The sequence below is a fragment of the Pezoporus occidentalis genome, unplaced genomic scaffold, assembly GCF_034315485.1.
Source record: "Pezoporus occidentalis ecotype Australia unplaced genomic scaffold, CSIRO_AGI_Poc_V1 ctg3, whole genome shotgun sequence".
Taxonomy (NCBI): Eukaryota; Metazoa; Chordata; class Aves; order Psittaciformes; family Psittacidae; genus Pezoporus; species Pezoporus occidentalis.
The window spans coordinates 8,842,186-8,848,185 of NW_026914940.1; positions in this window are offsets into that span (position 1 = coordinate 8,842,186).

Below are 6,000 nucleotides of genomic sequence, written 5' to 3' on the forward strand. Positions count from 1 at the left end.
TTGGAACCATGAGCTACAGGCCTTCTATGACGGAGAGACTGCATCAGTGGACAAGGGAAGGGTTGATGTCTTCTACCTGGACTCCTGTTAGGCCTTTGATATAGTCCATCACAACAAAGTTGCCTCTAAATTGGAGATAGGGATTTTATGGACAGACTGTTAGGAGGATAAGGAATTAGTTGGATGGCCATGTCCAAAGAGTTACAATCAACAGCTCAATGTCTAATTGGAAACCAACGAGTGGTGTCTCTCAAGGGTCTGCACTGGGTCAAGCCTAGTGGTGCAGATGGTTTACTTGAGGGAAGGAATACCTTTCAGAGATGCCTTGTTAGGCTTGAGGAGTGGATCCATATGAACCTCATGAAGTTTAACAAGGCCAAGTGCAAGGTCCTGCACGTGGGTTGGAGCAATGCCTGATATCAATATAGGCTGGGGAATGAAGGGATTGAGAGCAGCCCTGAGGAGAAGGACTTGGGGTACTGGTGGATGAAAAGCTGGACATGAGCCAGCTGTGTGTGCTTACAGCTCAGAAAGCCACTCATAATCTGGGCTGCTGTTTATTTGCTTTTATTTTAGCCAAGGTGTTTTTTTTCTACTTTTCAAAATATTTCACTTATTTGAGCCATTACAAAACTAAAAATCAAAAGTTAAAGACTTTTGGATAAAAAATGGTTAAAACATTTAACAAAACAAACTGTAAAGGAGAAATGAAGTCTTGATTCCCCTGATTGTCATCTTGTTTCCAATTTCCTACAGAAAACCAGAACCAGAAATAGAGACTTTCCGTGTGAACACGTCTGCTATCTTCATTGCCAGTTTGGCTTGATGGGGCACTTGAATACTAGGATAGACCTGGAACTTCCTAATGTGAAGTATACCAAATATATCCATTAAAAATGAAGCAAGAGTATTCAGTTAAGAAAACAGCACCTGAGTCCAAAAGAGATCAATGTACTTTAATTGCCACTGCACTTTGTTGTCATTTTAAACTATATCTCCATGAAGCTCATCAGAGAAATCTATGATCACTTATCAAAGTAAGCAAAGTTTCCTACCATCTGAAGGATCAAAGAATAGTAGGCCTTTAGTCTGCAGACTGCATCAGTGCAGCTCTTCAAAAGGCAGATAGGCCTCTCTGTCCATGACTGTAAAGCACTTTGAGATCCTTTGGGATCACAGCTAGTGTGTTTCAAAGCACACTAAAAAGTGTGAAAGTCAAAATTACAGAACAGTGCTCTGTCATCTGGGAAGAGGATTTTAAAATTAACTAGGGACAGATTTTCATTATCTGTATGAACCCATGGAAACATTTGCTTTGATATTTCCAGAAAAGTCCACTTCTGAGTCCTGAAGAAAACGCCACCTGACCTTAGTAAACATCTTAGTGCATCTTAATGGAAGGGCCATAACTACTGTTTTTCCAGTACAGACTGCAACATTAGGCACCCCATTCTGCAAAACACAACAAAGCTGCCTTTTCTCATAGGAATTTACATCTGGTATGTAATGAGAGATAGATGCTATTTTGAACACTGCACAAATATTCTGTCCTGGTTCTGAAGCAAGATGTAAAGAGAGGGAATCAGTTTGAAACTTCCTCCAGGATTACTGCTTCTTTAGAAACTGTTTCTGGTCTAAAAGTAATGGCAAGGCATACAATGACACTCTTGTTTCATCTCAACTCTTCCCTCTCCATTTCCCTGAATGAAATCATGTATGAGTGTATGAGATAATCTGAAAGATGCACATTCTCAGTGAGAAACTGGCTGTTCTCACCCCCAGCTGATCAGAGTGTGGCTGAGAATATGTGGGCCCTCATTGCTGTTTGGAATTTCTACCTCTTCCCGGAGGAGGCTTCCTGCACTGTGGAGTGACTCAAAATGAATAACACCAGACACTTGCATGAAACACATTATTTCCTGCCACTGTGCTGGAACATAGACATACAGATATACAAGAAGGGCAAAAATGTGTGGTGGAATTGCAGAAATTAGCTTGAAACTTGGTTTGCTCTCTCTTGAATCTTATGTACCAAGAATACCTAACCAAATAAGCACTGTAAATAAAAATAGCCACAGAAAATAATCTGTTATGTTTTAAATAACAGTAGTAGGGAACCTTGTCTTCATGTGCTTGAACATTTTTCTGAAAGGCAAGTAGAAAGTTCACCCAACTGAGGTGATAATAAGGAAAAAATACTTCTGAAAGCTTTTAAAGAGCTGAACATCAAAGTGTCACTTTTAGTGCTTGAGAATGTGAACTGTGTTGCAGCGTGAAATTACTACCTGTTCCCAGAGGAGACCTTCTGTGCTGCTAATGAAGACCAGCAACCTTAAGGCCAACTTCTGTGACATTAGCCATAGGGATTTGTTGATGCAAGGACACAAAGCAAGCTTCCAGAGGAGGGGACACATGCCAGAGTTCAGCAGTAACCAGTGTGACTAAACACAAGGATCACCTGCTCCACTGGTATACTCCATTGAGAGAGTTATTTATAGCATGCTTATTCTATAACAATAAATGATATTACACAGCTCATCAATCTAGTGAGAATTACCCACAATAGGCTGACATATCCCACGTGAGAGATGGGATTTTAGTATTTATTTTCCTGTCAGATAAGGTAACAATGTACATACAACAACATAGGCATTTCTGTTATCTGAATCAAAATACATTTAACTCATTTCAGTTCAAAACCAGAAAAAGAGAGAAGAAAAGACTTAATACAATTCTGTTGGGGTCTACCTGAATACTTGTTTTTACCAAAAACTCAGTCCAGAACATATTTTTTTAAGACATGCCTTGCTCCATAAGTGACTCTTCACTCGTCACTATGCATTACTTTGTAAAGATTTGATTCTGCTTTCATGCCTCTGGGAAATTCCAGGTGTCCATATGGAAGTGCACACAGATATGTGCATATAAGAGGCACAAAAATGAATACTCCATATTGCAGCGTTGTCCTTTTCTTATGTAGAGTCTGAGTGTGCCCAGGTCTTCTCCAATACACAAGTGAAAGTGCTTTCTTTTCCACCCCAAAAGAACTAATGATGGAGATCAAGATGCAGAAAGAGGGGAAAGAGAAAGGGAGTGAACAAATGACCATTTTTCTTGGACAAACAGGCTAGAATAGGGAAGGCTTGAGAAAATGAATGCAAAAGATTAAAATGACAGAGAGAAGTTATCAAAAAACATCCAACCCAACTCAGAAGAGGTCAGTGCTTTGAAACTGATAACACAATAAAAAATAATCACTGTTCTTAAACAGTCATTACTTCTTGGTGAATAAGAAGGGAAAAACTCAAGGAATAAAGGAGCAAGAGAAAAATGCCTTAACCAAGGAGAATCAATTAGAATGTAATACAAAAAAAGGAACAAAAATCTGATACTGAGATAAATTATTCTATGAATAATATTGAATGAAAAAGTAACCACAAGTCTCCCCACTCCCACATAGTACTTCCAGGTTGTAAGGAGATTACAAATCCTCTTAATGGGAAGCCCCATAAAGAAAACTTGGCATGTTCAAGGCTGAATGTTGGCTAGCTGCATAAGAGGAGTTTTTTGTTACTCTTAGGGACTCGAAGGTAAAGTCTTACACTGTTCCGTATTTCAGATGATGCAGTTGACCCTAAATTAGATGAATAAGACCGATTAATACCTGCTCCATTTTAATATCATCATTCTTTAAGAGATTTCAAATTAACTTATATTCTGTTTTCTTAATGTCTAGTAAGTTAATTGACATTTGAAACAACTTTTGTGTATTACTAATAGTGAAATCAAAACCAGCATATTTTCTCTTCTGGAATTAACAATTTCTTGAGGTGTGAAGAGAATGTTGTTATAAGCCTTATTTTGATAGACTATTTTTATAGCCTGCTGCACAAGTCACCATGAAGGTTATTTGATTAGGTATAATTATTGCTGTGATGTCCTTCAACCGCAAGCATTTAATAAGTTTTCTGTGGAATGTCACGGCAAACTTTTTACTGTTTGGAATTCATATCCAGATTTATTGCATTCTATGGTCTTTTTTCATAAGAAAATGTAGTCCAGCACTAATTGTAATCCAAATTTTGTTGCAATTATAAACCCAAATTCACCCTTCCTATATATTACATACCAGTACAGGAGTTGTCATTTAGCTATATTTTAGTACCACTAATTGTTGGATAATGTCTGTTACACAAATCCTATCTGAAAGGTTGTTATTAAGTAAACTTCCCACTTCTGTATAACAAGTTTTATACAGCAAAAAATCTGTATCCATCAAAGTGAATGTCTAGTATTTTCCTAAGACTAATATTCTTTAGTTTTAACAGTGTTTCATTTAATGCTTTTTAGGATATTTGCTCCAATTTCTAACTTTTTCTTTTTTTTTTTTTTACTTTCTTTGCACCCAATCCTTCCTCACAGCAAGTAAACTTAAAGTTTATAAATATTTGGTCTAGTACTTAGGTAAATGAAAAATAACATTGTAAAATCTTGATCATGGTGTTCTTTTAGGAAGGTAAATAATGGATGCTAATTGCTCTCAAGAAACTGAGCAATTGATATTTGTCATTAAGGAAGAGACAAAAGGACTTTTATTATATACACTGGTACCTTAGAAAAATTATTTTAGAACATTCAAATAATGAGTACAGATATTCAAATACATATATATTAAAGAAATGGAAAATCTTATTAATATGTCATATTAATTATAGAAAATGTAAACAAAAACTTTCAAAACCTATAAAATCCATCATATGGTTTTATCTCCACAGCCCATTGAAAGTCAAAATATGCAAGATAATCATCATAAAATCATAGAACCAGAGAATATTTTGGGTTAGAGGGGACCTTAAATATCATCCAGTTCCAACCCCCTGCTATGGGCAAGGACACCTTCCACTAGACCAGGTTGCTCAAAGGCCAGTCCAATCTGGCATTCAACACTTCCAGGAATGAGGCAGCCACAACTTCTCTGGGCAACCTGTGTCACAGTATCACCAGCATCGCAGTAGAGAACTTCTTCCTCATATCTAATCTAAATTTACCCTCTTTGGGTTTAAAGCCACTCCCCCTTGTCCTATCACTACATGCCCTTCTGAAAAGTCCCCCTACAGCTTCCTTATAAGCCCCCTCTAGGCACTGGAAGCTGCTCTAAGGTATCCCCAAAGCCTTCTCTTCTCCAGGCTGAAAAACCCCAAATCTTTGAGCTTATCAATTAAAGACTTTACTTATTGCACATACTGAGAAAGGAGTATTTTTGTATGTTTTGAAGAGATATGTTTAAAGCCCCGTTCAAATGAGGGAAGTGAATTATTGTCGTTGAAAAAATTGAGGCTAAGAATTTATTGCAGCACTTGCCCACTGTGATCCTACACTTGACTTGTGTGAAGTGGTGGAGTGGGATCTCACACCCAGTGCTGTCTACGACATATCCATACAGCTGTCCCATAACTCCAGCCACATGTCCCTGGAGAAGTGCTGTAGACTGCGCTTCCTTCATTCCCTTGTTCACTGTGCTGTCACACACAAGTATGACAGAACACATTCCCAGGCCTAATCATATATTATTAATTCATTTTTTGCTGCTTCCAATTCTGCTTATATATAATCCTTTTGGTGTGCTTCCAATATAGTAATTGTCTTGTGAGACATTTTGTAGTATTCTGGGAAAATGTTACCTTTTCAATGCTTCATTGTAAGTGTCTTGGCTAATCATACCTGTCTCTATCACTTAACACATGGCTGTTCTGATTGTCTACCACATGGCGCACCAGGTATTCACTGCAGTCATTTAGGAAGATAACTAACATGTAAAGTGTTTTGGAGACCTAAGGCAGAAAAACATCTTTTTCTCCCCATTTCAAACTGACAAGCTTTTTCAAGACAGTTAAAAAGGGCTGCATGGAGCTTCTTAATCATCCTCTTCTACGCAAGCAGTTGCCACAGCTATTATTCAGACATTGCACACTGCAATTTTAAAGCTCCTGACTCCAACAT